The sequence below is a fragment of the Panonychus citri genome, unplaced genomic scaffold (assembly GCF_014898815.1).
Source record: "Panonychus citri isolate SS breed McGregor unplaced genomic scaffold, ASM1489881v1 Contig00114, whole genome shotgun sequence".
Taxonomy (NCBI): Eukaryota; Metazoa; Arthropoda; class Arachnida; order Trombidiformes; family Tetranychidae; genus Panonychus; species Panonychus citri.
The window spans coordinates 17,164-33,269 of NW_026515519.1; the positions used below are offsets into that span (position 1 = coordinate 17,164).

Genomic DNA, 16,106 nt, shown 5'->3' on the forward strand with positions numbered 1-16,106 from the left:
TTCTCTCGTAATTTGTATTGGAAACATTGATTGTGAAAGGAATTACAGTTAACTTAACCGGAAGGAATCAAACAGAGAAATGATCAACCTAAATAGTTAACTAATTTGATCAACAATTAACCATTAGATTGATAAAGAGGAGACAAAGTGTCAAGAATAGTCAAAGATTAAATTGGTTAGTAATCATCGTGATCATGGTTACTATTATTATATTTTAATCTGTAAACAGTTTCGTTAATCAGTAAACAAAATTGTTGATTGTATTTGTTTGTCAATCGCAATAATAATAATTAAAGTAAATAGAGTAGTTAAGATGTTGATGATTGGTAACTAAAACTAATCGTGATTTATGACAATCATATTGTAATTGATATTTGCTTGATTAAAATAAGACGATTAAGATTAAACCAGTTCGACTATTATTTATTTTTACTCATTCGTTTCATGGTTTTCCGATTGTTTTTCAATTTAATATCAAACGATTTAACTTTGCCTTTTAATGAGATCGCTTGACCTTTTGCTGACCAATGTCATGATCCAATGATTCAATTAATTCAATCAATCTATCGACATGAGATTCCATTTGTTGATACCAACGTTCATTTGGATCATAAGTTTGACACCAAAGTTTGTCAACTTCATGGGGAGTTAGACGATCTTCAACGGTAAATGTTTCGACGATTTGTTGACTTGATACCGATCGATCTTCGTGATTTATGACACTTCTATTAGCGTTGACACAACAATAGCAACAAAATATTCGAGACCATAAATTACTTTCATATTGTTCAATTGCAATTAAATCCATTTCAATTTGATTGAGTGTCAGTCCAGTTTCATTTAGATTCGTGTTCGTTGAGTTTAATAATTTCCCTTGAGATTTCAATTCCTTTTGAGCTTTTTTACCAATAGATTCAACTTTTCTCGCTCTTCGGGTGATTGATTGTTTCAATTCCGTCACACTTTCATTAACCATGGTCTTAATAGTAAACAATTAACCCGAGATTTGGTCAATCAATCAGAGAGTTAGAAATTAATCCAGTTTATACAACCTTGTTAATCGAGATCTTTGTATAAGATGTAAAATCAAATTACATAACAATCAACGTCGATTATCAGTTTAATATATCAACCACTTCATCCAAGATATTAATTGATAATATTAATCATTTGAATATTTGAATAGTTCCAAAAGTGAATTAACTTTGATATGAAAATGAAACAGAAAAAAAAGATCAACAATCAATAAAAACAGTTAATGATAAAAGAATTAGAAAATTACAATCAAAGATTCGATAATCAAAAAAATGGACATTAATTATTACTCAATTAGTAGTTATTGACAATTAATAGTTTCCATTATTGTAATATATCAACAGGTATTGATTGTTGATTGCAATCACATTATAATTATTACATGAGTTCTAATCAACTCTAAGATGATTGAAATGTCTGATTAGTTTAATGAAATGGTCAAAATGAAATGTAAAGTTAATCATGATTCTTACGTTTAATTGTAATACACTGATTAACTTGTTATCGTTCTTATCCTCTCAACACTCTGTAATCAACTCTTGTTAGATCGATGAACGACCCTTTCAAAACTTGAGATGAATTCAAATGTAAGAGGAAGATGAAATGATGATGATGATGAAGATGAGAGATGTTTTCGCTCAAGTTACTGGTGATGAAGATGATTAAGATGATGGAGATGATGAAAAGTAGAATATGTTAAGACACATGTGAAGAAGATGATAAGCAATGAGAGATGGAGGTGAAATTATTTGAAAGAGAAGATGATGATGATGAAGATGAAGAAGATGAAGAAGAGGGAGGAGGAAGAAAAGATGATGATAAGAAGATGAAATTATTACCATTGATCGATTATCTCAATATCTCTTAACTTTTGCGAAGGTGAAAATATTTAGGCGACTATAAATTGCGAAGACAATTAGTTGATCATTAGCACTGAGAATCTTGATCAAAATGGATCTCAGGTTAGGATTAATTATATTCACTTTTTACTGTGTTACAACAGTTACACCAGGTTAGTAATTAAGTTAATTAGTCAAATAATCAATTAAATTAACAATGGAAACTAGTTGATCATATTTAATGTAATTAAACAAAAACAAAACAAAAAACTTTTCAAAAACTATTTTTGCACCAAACCAAATGATCAGTTTAATTGTTTAATTTGTTTCCATTTTTAAAAGTTTAATTGTTTTATTAATCATTTTACCGTTAATTCAAATCATCTAGTAATTAATTTATTGATTAAAAGTTTTTCTTTTCAATGTGTGTTTCATATCATAATCAAAATTAATTGTTTCTCATCATTGCGTTTCCGTTTAATTAAATTTCTAATCATCATTATTAATTATGTTTCTTTTTTTTTCTTCTTAATCTTTCATCATCATCATTAATGGTTAACAATTAACAGCTAAATTACCAATAACCAAATCTGGAAATCAATGCTCCCTTCATTGTACAGGTAAGAATCAAATTTAATTGTTTCTCGTCGTTCTGTATTTCTGTTTATCCTGATTAACGGTTTAATTGTCACGTAAATCAGTTAGATAGTGATAGAACTAAATTGTTACTGATTTAATCACTTTCACTTTTTGTTTTCTTGCTTCTTGATTGTCACAATCAAGAATAATAATAATGATAACTGATGAGAAAGTGTTTAGCTCAGGTCTAAGAATGAAATTCTGATGAATCATGTTTTGTCTGGTGTTTATTGTAATTAGAATTGAAAATTAATCATGATAATTAAAGAGAGAGAGAGAGAGATAATTAACTGATTGTAATTAATAAGAAAAGAGTCAAATCTGATAATAAGGTAGATGAACAATTGAAGTTTTCATTGAACTTTGATCAAACATTTAAGACTATGAATGTTCAAGTGTTTACGGATACTTGTAATTAAGATTTTGTTTCTTGATTGTTATCAACAATTAAGATGAATTAACTTGTTCAAATTGAGTCTTTCATTTATAGCATTTAGATCAACACTTAAACATTGAAACTACACTCAAAGTAATTACCTTTTCCTGGATATTAATCATAATCAATAACAACAATTGACTTTCACTCGCAATCTTAATACACACAATTCATTTAATTATCTTGATGATTAAATTAAACGATTAACTTGATACACGTACCTTGAAATAGTAAACATGTTATTAAATATCCTTTTCCTGGTTTACCAAATTACCGATGTTAATTAATTTGATCTTTAAACTGATGATAGATAATCAATATAACCTTGAAAGTTAATAGAACCCAATCAATATTAATTCAGTTTGATTTACTGGTAAACACTTTAGGAAAACAAACATTTGATCATCTAAATTGATTTTAAAATTAAATTAAAATCTATCCTTGATTATGTGTTCACTTGAAGGCATTTCAATTGATTAACTACTAGAAAATGTTGACAGATTAGTTAATTCAATCAATTCATTGTAATCAATTGATTCTGTTCATCTTTTGTTGGTTCAATGTTTAACTTAATCTTATTGATACTCCTAATAATTACATCCTCAACTTATTATATCCTGATTGTTGTGGTTAATTGTATTTTCTTACTTAATTTTATATCCATTAGAATCCAAAAATCTACTCTATCAACCTGGAAAAACTTATATCTACGATTATGATGGAAAAACTCAAATAAGCTCGGCTGAAGGAAACGGACAAGTGATCGAGGTTAAGGCCAAAGCTCATGTTTCGGTCATTGACAATTGTGAATTAAGTTTACAGGTAATTAGTTGATTAAATTGTAATGAGTTTATGTTGAATGGTGATATTGACTGTTGGCACTTTTTTCTGTTTTGATTTAGTTGAAAAATGTTCAACTTAAAGGCTTAGAATCTGAAAATGAGGCTATTAAAGAGCTTCAAGATCGTCCTATTGGATTTTCGTACCAAGATGGTTCGGTAGCTTCGGTTTGTCCATCGGCTGAAGATTCAACTTGGTCAGTTAATGTTAAAAAAGCGATCATTTCAGCACTTCAAGTATCTTCAACACCAAAATCTGGTAAGACAATTGTCACTGAAATTGATATTCTTGGTCATTGTGAAACACAATATGAGGCGATTGCGATTCCCTCTTCATCAAACACTTTAAAATCAATTAAAAAGACCAAAAATTTGCGAAATTGTCACCACCGACAAGCCAATCTATTCTCATTGTTTCCAACCAAATACTCATCGGAATCAAATGGTATTCAAAATATTCCATTCTTGCCAATGAACATTCCTGTTCAATTGAAGTCTCCAAAGAATCAATCGTCTCCAGAGTAATTTGCACCGATTCAGCGACACTTCTTCCTCTATCATGGTCCAAATCAGCCTCATCTGGTTTCGATTCAATGTTGACCTTAACTCTTGAAGCTTCAGTTCCAAGCTCATCAGTCCGACCGATTGATTCATCTAAGCGACAAACATTGGCCTTTAAACATACACTCAAAGAGTCTTGGGCTTCAGCCAAAAGCGATGCCAATCAAGTGATCAATTTACTTAAAGATCTTTGTAGTTCCATCGAAGATGAAGTCAAATCAAATGTTCCATCAAGATTCGCCGAACTTGTCTATCATTTACGAAGCTTATCGCCATCATCAACATCCAAAATCTGGTCAGCCATTAGTAAGAACGAAATTTGTCCATCAACATCCAAATTATCGGATCTATTCACTGATGCTCTCATCATGGACGGAAGTGAAGGATCACTCAAGGTTATCGTCGAACTGATCAACGAAGGTACATCCAGTCCATTAACTGTAAACTATTGGTTAACTTTATTGGCTTTCGCTAGTTCACCAACTGAAGGTTCCATTAAATCACTTTTACCTTTAATTAAGAACAAGGCATTACCACGACAATCAGTTCTTGGCGTTTCAGCGCTAGTTCACAATTACTGCTCTTCTCCCGATGTTGATTGTACCTCATCACCAATTGTAAATGAAGTTACTCGAACCTTGGCCTCACGATTGGCTTATAAATGTTCAGTTTCACCAGATACTGAAGACGATGCCATAGTTGCACTTAAGGGCTTAGCCAATGTTGCTCCTTATCTTTCAACAGGAGAAATCAGATCAATCCTCGAATGTTCAAAGGACTCAAATTCACTTTTCGTCCGAATAACTGCAATCGAAACACTTCAATCAGTCTCATGTTTAGATTCTGTCGCTCCAACAATGATGGAATTGTTCATCTTACCTGAACTCGATGCAGAATTGAGAATCGCGGCTTATAAAAATGTCATCTCATGTCCATCGGCATCTAAAATTGAAGCGATCATCACAACATTGGAAAATGAAAACTCAACTCAAGGTAAGTGAATATAATAATTTCACCCAACTAATCCCAACTAATCCAAATCTTGATAATCTCTTTCAGTTGGTTCATATGTGGTCTCACATTTATCCAATATCCAAGAATCGTCCGATCCATTGAAAAGTGAAATTAAATTATACTTAACTGGAATCAAGATTCCATTGAAATCTTTCCCTCAAGACATTCGTAAATATTCAAGATATTATGAATTATCTCAACATTTCTCCAAGATCAATGTCGGGGCTGTTGTCGAATCTGATGTTATCTTTGATGGATCATACATCCCACGATCAATCAAGGCCAATCTTTCAGTTCCAATCTTCGGTTCATCGATCAATTTTGCAGAGGTTGGTTTCCGACAAAAGGGACTTGAAAATTCAATCCAGAGTCTCTTTGGACCATCAGGATCTCTTAAAGATAAAAATTGGAGAGAAATCTTGGAAACCTTAGCGACAGCTCTTCTCAATGAGAACGATCCAAACGAAATTGAAGCCAATCGTTATCGATTAGCTCGTCGATCAGTCCAATGGCCATTCAAACCTGTCAAACTCGAATCTCTCGTGAAAAAGGCGACCATCACTCCCGCTCCAGTCGAAGGTTCAATGTACCTCAAGGTAGATGGTAAAACCATCATTTATCTATCCGTAGCTGATGCGAAAAAAGATTCAATCAAATCAATTTTTGATTCTCGACTCGAGAACGTTGTTAAATCAGCTAAATACGATCGAGCCTTTAGCTTCATGGTTATGGACTCAATTCATCAATTCCCTGGTATCAATGGATTCCCAATCAAAATTGACATTAATTCAACAGCAGTAGTTGGTTACAAACAAACTGACGAAACAATTTACCCAAGGTAATTATAAGACAACCAATTACTACACTTTCATGTTGACAAACAATTTAAAATTGATCACATGGGTTTTGCTTTTTATCAATTAACTTGATGCGGTTAAATCAAAATCAATCAATCATTTGTTTCTCACATTTTATTTTTATCGTTTCCTATTTTTTTTAGTCTTGCTTCCCAATTATCTGTTAAAATTGGTTTTGATGCTCGAACCTCACAACCTGGACTCAAATGGGTGACCACAGTTAACTCTGCACCCGCTTTGTCAGCTCAGGTCAAATACAAGAATTCAATTCCAGTTAATGTCACTTTGTCCATTCCAAAGGAAACTTTAACCCTTTTCCATTACAAGAGTGAACTAATTTCAATCGCTGCTGATAATTCAGAGAAACAAATTCGATCGGCAAACTCCCGTCATCACGATGGTTGCACCCAAAGTTTCACCAAATCTCTGGGATTTGAATTATGTGGTGAATTTACAGCACCCAAACCTTTATTTACTTTGAACTCTCCATTTATACCATTTAATGGACCAATGAATTTTGATATTTCTCTTCGTAAAACCGATAAATCAATGAAAGGATGGACCTTCTTCATGGAAATTCCTGATGATCATGAAATTGAACACAGAGTTTACAAAATTGGCTTCGATAAACCAGGATCAATGGTCAACAGTGAATACAAATTATCTTTGGGTTTCATCAACAAGATCAATTCAAAATCGAATTACAGAAATGTCCAATTTTCATTGAATTCACCATTCAAATCCATTGATGCTCTTGTTTCTAGTGAATTCGGAGATAAAATTGTTCAAGTTCGAGGTGGACTCGTTGTTGATTTCGAGAAAAGTTATACCGTCATGGCGAGATTGACCAACCAACAACCTGGAAAAGATATGGTTTATGAAGGTGAAATTTTACTTGGACTTGACCATCTTATCGGACGGACAATCAACATCAAGAGTAAAATGTCAATCAAAGAGGACAATTCAATCAACTTCGTTGTTAAACCTGACAACGGTGTTTCATACATCGAAGGTGCCGTTAGTTTGACTCAACCTCGTGTTGACATTTTGGTGATTTACGATTCATCTCATTCAAAATGTCAAGTTCAATGAGTCGAGAAAATCTGGTCTGAAAAATAACTTCAATCTTTCCTATCGAAAACCAAATTCAAACAAAGAGGAAAAATTAACTCTCAAGTTCATTCAAACAATCGCTCACTGGTTCAATCCACAAGTACATCAGTAAAGTTGAAGGTTCGGCTAGTAAATGGCCAAAGAATAGCTTCTTGGTTACATGGGAATCATCTTATGCTCCATGGGAATTGGTTGAAAACGATTTGACCATTGAAACGGGATATAAATCATCTCGAGGCTATTCAAGTAAATCAAAGATCACTCAAGTATCACGATTCACCGGTTTGACCGGAGATTATTCCGATGTTTTCGCCCGTAATACTCTTGTCATCGATGTTGCTGGAGTCTATTACAAAGCTAATTTCATGGCTAATGGACAGTTGACCAGTTCTTCACCAAGAGCAAAGATTGACTTTACTGGTGGAAACCGATCCAATGGAGACAAACACAAAGTTTTAATTGACTTTGAGCTGAAACTAAGCCACTTTTCCGATCAACTTCATCTGCAATCATCCGATTGGGATCCGTTTCAGTCAATTTTGCTGATTCACTTTCCGAAAAGAGTCAAGGTCAATTCGTTGGTAACAACGAGCTCATGATTTCTGGATCTACTTTCTGGACTGTGGGATACAACTACTCTAAAGGTAACGACAATCAATATAAGATGACCCGAGGTTTAGACATGTCAATCAAACTACCAAGTTACAACATCGATTTCACTCAAGATGGATCATTTGTCATGGAAAATGACCAAATTATCGTCACAACCATGGGCTCGAATAGACAATCAAAACTTTGGTCAATCGATAGTAAAATCAGTCAATCATCAAATTCATCGGTTAAAATAGATTTACATTCAATTGGCTCAGCTGAACTCGAAGTGTCACCTTTTGCTCCAACCCGTTTGGGTTACCTTAAATTGTCACGTAATGGTTACACCAAATTGAGCAAATTTGCTTATTCACCATCAAGCATTGGCATCGATTCCGAATTGAAATCAAAATCATCGCTTATTTACCAATTAGCCGGTAGATATAAGTCAATTAACAAATGGTCAACTTCAATCATAACCAAATCAGTTATATTAAGCGTTGCTCTTGCTCCTCAAAACGGTAAATTTGACCTTAAATTGACCAAACCACAGGTACATCATATCACATCGTTCTCAAAGGATCAGGCCACTTTTTCATTCACCACCGAAACCAAACAACAATCGAAACCAATTTTATCAATGAAGACAGATTACCATTCAGCGGAACATTGGCCGTTGAATTTGTTTCAAATCCCGTTGAACTTCATTCAGAAGCTACTTTTAAATCAATCGATCGATTGGAATTGGAATCAAATCTTAATTTGAAAAAATACGGAAAATTTTTCACCATTGAAGCTTCACGAGTCAAGAAAAATGTTAAAATCAATCTAACTGGACGAGATATTTTCTCAGTCAAATGTAATATCGATTCAACTGAGAATTTCAAACTTGACATTGATATAACTGACCAAGGAACAACCGGACTTGAGATTAGTAACAAACCCGATCTGAAAGCTTGCACTTAATGGTAATTATCCATCATCCGGTTGGGAACAATCAACTTTAATCCAACACACATCAGAAGCGACAACCATTTTCTCAAACACCCAAAAACTGTCCCAAAGATATTTCTTCATCAATGGTCGATTAGCTGAATCTTTATCCGCTCTCGATGTTAAACTTGGTGAAAGTGAATCACTTTACAGCGAATGGTCATCAGTTAAAGGAAAAGGTTCTCTTAAACTGACCTCTGGTCAATATTCCTTTGATCATGATTCTTCCTTTCATTGGTATCTAACAAAGTGATTTTCTCATCATTAACCAGCAAATCATCAAAATCTCTGATAAAAGTAAACTTTGACAGCGATCTTAGTTCAAAACTTGATTTAATCATGTCTCTTAACGATGATCATTCATTAAGTTTAGCTTTGGATTCCAAATCAAACTCTCAAAATGCTAATCTTAAATTAACATCAAAATCTCAATCCTTGGATCATTTCACTAAAGTTAATTATGCACCTTCAGCGGACAGTTTTGACCTTAAATCATCGACAACCTCGAAAGGTATTGATGTTGCTACAATTAAATTCCAATCAACTGCACGAGCACCAGTAACCATTGAAATCTACAGTCTCAAAGTGATCGGTACTTTCCAGGTCGAATCATCCGGCGGAGATAAACGATATGCATTGAAAGTTGTACATCCAATTAACTTGGAAACAGAAATTAACAACAAACAAAGATCATCACAATTTAATGTCTACAGTGTTTACAAACACTTAAATGGCCAACCAATCTACGAAATTGATGCTAAAATCCAACCCAAAGGTCTATCAACTATTGACGTTAACATTGAGAAAATGAAAGGTCACTTGACTTACTCTTATTGGTCTTCAATCGGTGTGACTTTCGATAGTGGATCTGGTTTCGATCACCAAACAACAATCAATCTCGATACTAAAACCTCAATTCTTGAAATTAAATCGTCATCCACAAAATCGGGCTCAGCTATTATTCATATCGATGGTTATTTTGATATCAATGAACGAATGAGCCTCAAAGTTGTTAACGGACCTTGGGATGGAGCAATTGAAATGAACGTAGCTAATTCAGTCTTTACAACTTCATTGAACAATCAAGTTAAAGCTTTGATTCATTCAACTCGAGCCACTTTGAAGGAAGATCTTTTCACTTTAACATCAAACACAATGAAATCGTCGGTGGATCTTTTCTCATTAGACTGTCAACTATCGGTCAACTCAAAATCTGAGATTAAATTGTCAACACCAACTTGGAGCTCAACATCGACTTACAATGTCATCAAATCTTCAAGCAATTTCCAATTCACTTTAAATAGACCTTCAATTTCATCCGAATACATCGCCACCGTGATTTACGATTCTCGAGCATCAAGCTTGAAATTGACCTCAAACATCCAAAGGAAAACTTTGAAATCATCAATCGATTGTGAACTAAATGGTTCAGCTAAAAGTTGGTTCAAATATTCATCATCATCCAATGGAAGAATCGATTGCGAAGTTAATCCATTTGGTACAATTAAGACCGCTAAGATTAGCATTGATTGGAAACCAACTCAATTCATTCACAACAGCGAAATCAAGAACGATCAATTTGGATTAAAGGTCAAATCAACTTCTTCTCGATTCTCAAATTCAATCTACACTTTCAATGGAGAAATCGGATTCATCAATGAGCAGTCACCTGGAATTGAATTGAATCTTGTCACCGGAGCATCAAGTTATCGACACGCATCTTCATACTCATTGACCGAGAATTCAGCCAATTTACAATCAAAATCAATCGTCAATCGAGTAACTTTATGGGATATCAAAGGTAATTTACCATTCAAACCAGACCAATTGTTGACCACATTCAATTTGGACTCACCAAGAGTATCTGGTAAAATTATTTTCGACCCAATCGATCGATCAATCAAAATCGAGACCCTCGTCAAACAATCTAAACAAAAAATAGTTCTAAAGACAGTCTATGGTCCAATGGTCGTTGATTCTTTCACCTTCGATCTCTTGGGATGCAGATAAAGATCCAAATGCTCGTCTACTCATTTCTCGAGATGGTGAAACCAACGATTCCTCAAGAAAAGATTCATTCACCATGGAATATGGTTCCAATGTTAAGGCCAAGCTGTCAAGTAAAATAAACTACAATCTATTAACTGGTCCTCATGATGTTTCATTGGCTTTCAATTTACCAAATTCACCTAGTAAATCAATCTCTTTGGTTCATGAGATGACACCGTCAGAGATCAAATGTGCTTTCCGATTCTACGAAAATAACCAAGTTGTCCATCAATTGGTCCACGAAATGCACATGGGCTCTGGATCGGTTACAATGGAAATTGGAACCAAATCAAGTTATCCAACATTCGATGGTCTTCATTTATCGTTCAAACACTCTCAAAATGCTTTCTCATCAATCACCAGTGAACTTAAAATTCAACCTTCTTCCGGTTCACCTTATTCAGTTAAACTCAATACTGAATCACCAGTTTCACGAAAAGAGAAATCATTTATTGGTAAACTTTTGGTTAAAACACCGATCAATCAATATCGTCAACAAGGTATTACAATTAACCTTTCATGGACTCCTGAAGGAACACAATCAAGTGCTAACCTTAAAATCACTCGAGAATCTGGTGATTCAGCCTCATTCTCTAGCAGTTACTCTATGAAATCCTCTGGTGGTTCTTTGTCCCTTTCGTTAGATGGTCCATTATCTGGTGTCTTTGATGGTTCTAAAGTCAAAGGGCAATTTGATAGTCGATCAAACAAAAAATCAGTTACATTTGATTCAGATATCATCACAATTGGCTCATTTAATGTAATTCTTTCTGAACAAAGAGGAAAAGTCGAAGGTCAAGTTACTCTTTCATCACCACGAACATCTCGATATATTGGAACTCTCAAAACTAACATGAAAACTTTCATGGGAATTACTCATGAAGTATCACTGACACAAGATAATCTTGAACTATTTGCATCCAAATTAACTCTTGATTACGGTAAACCATTACTTGGTCAACTTATTGTCTCCTCTAAAGGTTCAGATGTCCTTCGTTTTGGACTCAATCGTTTCGATGTTTCATCTGATGAAACCAAATACATCGCTGATTACACTGGACCTAAAGGACCTTTGAAGGTTAATCTCAATTTACAATCAACTACAACTCTTTCCCAAATTGAATTACAAGTTTGTCCAGCCAGCCAATGTTACAGTCTACAAGCCACTGATATTATCAATCAATGGGGTCGAGATTCAAAAATAACTTATCGAAACGGTGCCCATTCTCGCGTCTATGCTGGTTCTTACATTTTCAAATCAAAATCTGGCGATTTCACTGCTTCCGGTTGTTGAATTTAAATGGTGTTCCTTTCGGAGCTGAGCTACTCACAACTTCATCTAAATCGATTGGAAAAATCATCTTGGCCCAAAGAATAATCGAAGCTCGAATCAAATCAACTGATTCAAAGTTTGTTATCGACTTCATGGCTGATGCTAAAAGAGAACCAAGTTCAAAGGTTACTATTGAAGCCGATTGGATCAATCAATCGATCCCATCAAAAGGAATAATTAATGTTAATTACAAACTTCGATTCGGCTCATCTTCACTTTATCGACCAATTTCAGTTTCATTTTTATTCAAAAAAGATCCAACTGATGGACAAAAACCATTCGATTCTCGAATCATCTTGGATTTGGGAAAATCTGATTCACAATCGTTGATCATTGAAAGTTATCTCGAAAATATTTCCTCGAACAACAAGTCAATCGCATTAACCATTTATCAACCTGGTTCATCGTCGAAAGTGAACTTTGCTTTAAAAGGTCACTTAGGCTACACTAAGACCCGATCATCAGCTGGAATCAATTGGTCCTGGATCGATGATAATTTGGTCAATCGTCGAGGATTCAACCTATTCAACATTGACATGGAAGCAAAAGAAATGACTTATATTGCTCATGGCGGTTTCAATGATATCTCAAGTCGAATTCAATATTTGACTGATGATAAATCATCCAATCTAATTGGTGAGATGACAATCAATGGTAAAACGAAAAAGGGTCAACTAACTAGTGAATTAGAAGGTAATTGTGGATCAGTTAAAGTTTTCTGTAATAACAATTTAAAGAGGAAAATTGAAGCTTGTTACGAACCATATCAATCGGTCAAGATTAACAGTCAACGATTCAATTACGATTCTTCAGCCCAAACTGACCTTTCACTGATGTTATCTCAGAGAAACGGTAAAGTTTTAAAGGCTTCAATGAACTTGGATCCAAATTATTCAAAACAATTGGTAAGTCAAAATTGTCAACCTTCATCTTAACTGTTTTATTAATAATATTTTTCTTTTAAAGAAATCAATTGATTGGCCTTCAACCAACTTACGAAAACCTCAATGGAAAGGAATACCATCTACCTTATTAGTTGATTCCCAAATTTTCGTGGACATTTACGATCCAATCAGTAAATCAATTACTGTCGAAAGTATTGAACTTGTCAGCGAAATCAATCAACACACTTTACCTTTGAGAAGAGTCGTTGGCGATTATGCCCCAAAGCTATCGTTCAACATTCCAAAAATTGACATTTCTTCAATGTTTGATAGACTAATCAACAAGATCGATACAACAATTGACCTCAACTCCATGAAAGACTTTGCCCTCGACGTATTTTCATCATGCAAAAGTCGCGTTGACGATATGACTGAAATTTTATCTGAAAATTGGCCCAAGATCAAAGCATCAATTTCTAAATGGACAAATGATTTAATAACTGGTATTTCACAATCAATCAAATCAAATTTATTTGAATCACAATATTTTCCAATGATGAGCAAAAAATTAAACCAATTAGCCAAATTACCTTGTAAATTAGCTAAATCGGTTTCAGTTAGAATGTCAAATGTTTACACCAGCTTAAAGAATCGTATCATGTCCAATCCCGATATCAAATCATTGGTCGATATTATCACCGGATTATATGTTGAAATTTTGACAGAATTAAGGAAAGGCGATTATACCTCAGCTCTTAAATCTTCCGCATCACAATATCGTTATCTGGCATCACCTGATGTCTGGGGAGCTTCAGCTCGTTTCACAACATGGAATCCAGCCAAGGGAATGTACGAAGCCGAAATCGTATCACCAGTCGATGTAGGAACCGTTAAATCGTCGATTCGATCATCCCAACAATCTTTATCCGATCTTAATGATTCACTTAATGGATTGAAAGCTTCTCTTTGGAGTGAAATGGCTCCTCCATTCAAAGCAACTGCTTTTCTTTTGGGTGGACAACATTTCATCACTTTTGATGGAAAATCTTTTGATTTAAACTCTGTTGATTGTTCCTACTTGTTGGCCAGAGACTTTATTAACGGAAGCTTTTCGGTGATTGTCAAATACCTTGGCGAGAATAAGAAATCATTTCTAGTTACCTTAGGCGATGAATCTGTTATTGAAATCATTCCATCTGAGAAAAGAGTCAAACTTGGTAAAAACAATGTCGAACTTCCTGTTGTTCAAGGTTCATTAACTATTCTTCGACACCATCAATCAATCGTTCTTCAAGATTCATCTACTGGTTTAACTTTTAAGTGTTTCCTTGGTCATGATCTTTGTTCATTGTCTCTCTGGATGGTATTTCGGACGAACCAAAGGTCTATTTGGTACCTATGACTACGAACCATCAAACGATTATCTCCTTCCTAATGGTAAACAAGCAACCGATGTCAGTAACTTTGCTTCTGGCTGGGAAATTGAAGGCTCATGTGCCAATCCATCAGGAACACCAGTTCGCCGTGATGAGATTCGTCGATCAAGTAAAGCATATCGACTTTGTAGCAAAACATTTACATCTTCAGAATCACCTTTAGCTGATGGATTTTCATTCGTTCCTCCCAGTTTTTACTTCGAGATGTGCCTTCGACACATGGCGAGTACCAAAGGACAAGAAAGACCCGAAAAAGCTCTTTGTACAGTTGCTGGAGCTTATATCGAATCAGTTCGAGCTAATGGATTCGAGTTAACTATGCCATCTGAATGTTTAACTTGTGAAGCTGGTCAAGAGTTTGGAAGCCGAACTTATATCTCACCAACCATCAAATCTTCAAGAGCTGATGTTGTATTTGTCATTGAAGAGAGACCATGTAACACTAAATTGATCAACGATTTACCAAATTTAGCTCGAAGTATGAACAAAGAGCTCGAAGAGATCGGTTTGAGAGACCCACGATTCGGAGTAATTGGATTGGTGGCTTATCTCGTGAAGCTCATGGACACACTGCTCGAGGTGAACTATTGTTCAAACACCAAGACACCATGATGGCAACCAAAAGGATGGAATTAGCTCCCGCAAATTCTTATGACGCTAATTACACTGATGCTCTAAGTGCTATCGTTTTAGCATCACAATATCCCTTCCGAAAAGCAGCTTCCAAAAACATCGTTCTTTTGACCTGCAAACCTTGTGATGAAAAATCTTCTCGATTTGATTACAATGATATTCAGCATTTACTTTTATCCGAAGGAATCACTCTTCATGTTGTGTCCAATCAACGATTCGAATCCAAACATGCCACATCGAAAACCCGAGAAATTTTCGGTAAGTTAATTGTAACCAAATCGATAAAACTAATCGGTAGTAACTAATCATTTCTAATTTCTTCATCAATAGGTATTGATAGTGGATCAATTCAACGAGCAAGCGACATTCGATCAACTGAAATCTCCGATGAACAGATTTACCTACGAAAATCAATAACAATTCCCAAAGATATTTGTATCTCCTTAGCTCACATAAGCAATGGTGCTTTCTATCCAAGTCCATTGGCCATTTCACTGGAACAACGATTGGAGAAACTTTGGTCTCTTGGTTTAGTTCGTCGAGTTGCATCAACCGCAATTCCTAATCAATGTCAACATTGTGATTGTGTTCCTGATAATGATCTTTTACACTCGAAAATACTTTGCCGTCCATGTAGACCATTAAAACCCGTTCATTGATCATTTAATCGACTAAAAACAACAGAAAAAAGCGAAGACATTTTTGCATTTTATACTTTGGTTTCCTAGGAAATTTCAAATCAACTCATTTTCGCAATCCAATAATAAACTCAATGTATTTTTTACCCTTTTAATTAATTATGTCATCGCCAAACTGTAATCACTTTTATATTTTATTAGATTGCATACATTCAG

General features: G+C 34.6%; 1 pseudogene; it reads left to right on the forward strand.

Annotated features, from left to right (window-relative positions):
* The first annotated feature begins 1,918 nt into the window (after positions 1-1,918).
* LOC128390080 (uncharacterized) lies at positions 1,919-16,051 on the forward strand (annotated as a pseudogene).
* Positions 16,052-16,106: the final 55 nt, after the last annotated feature.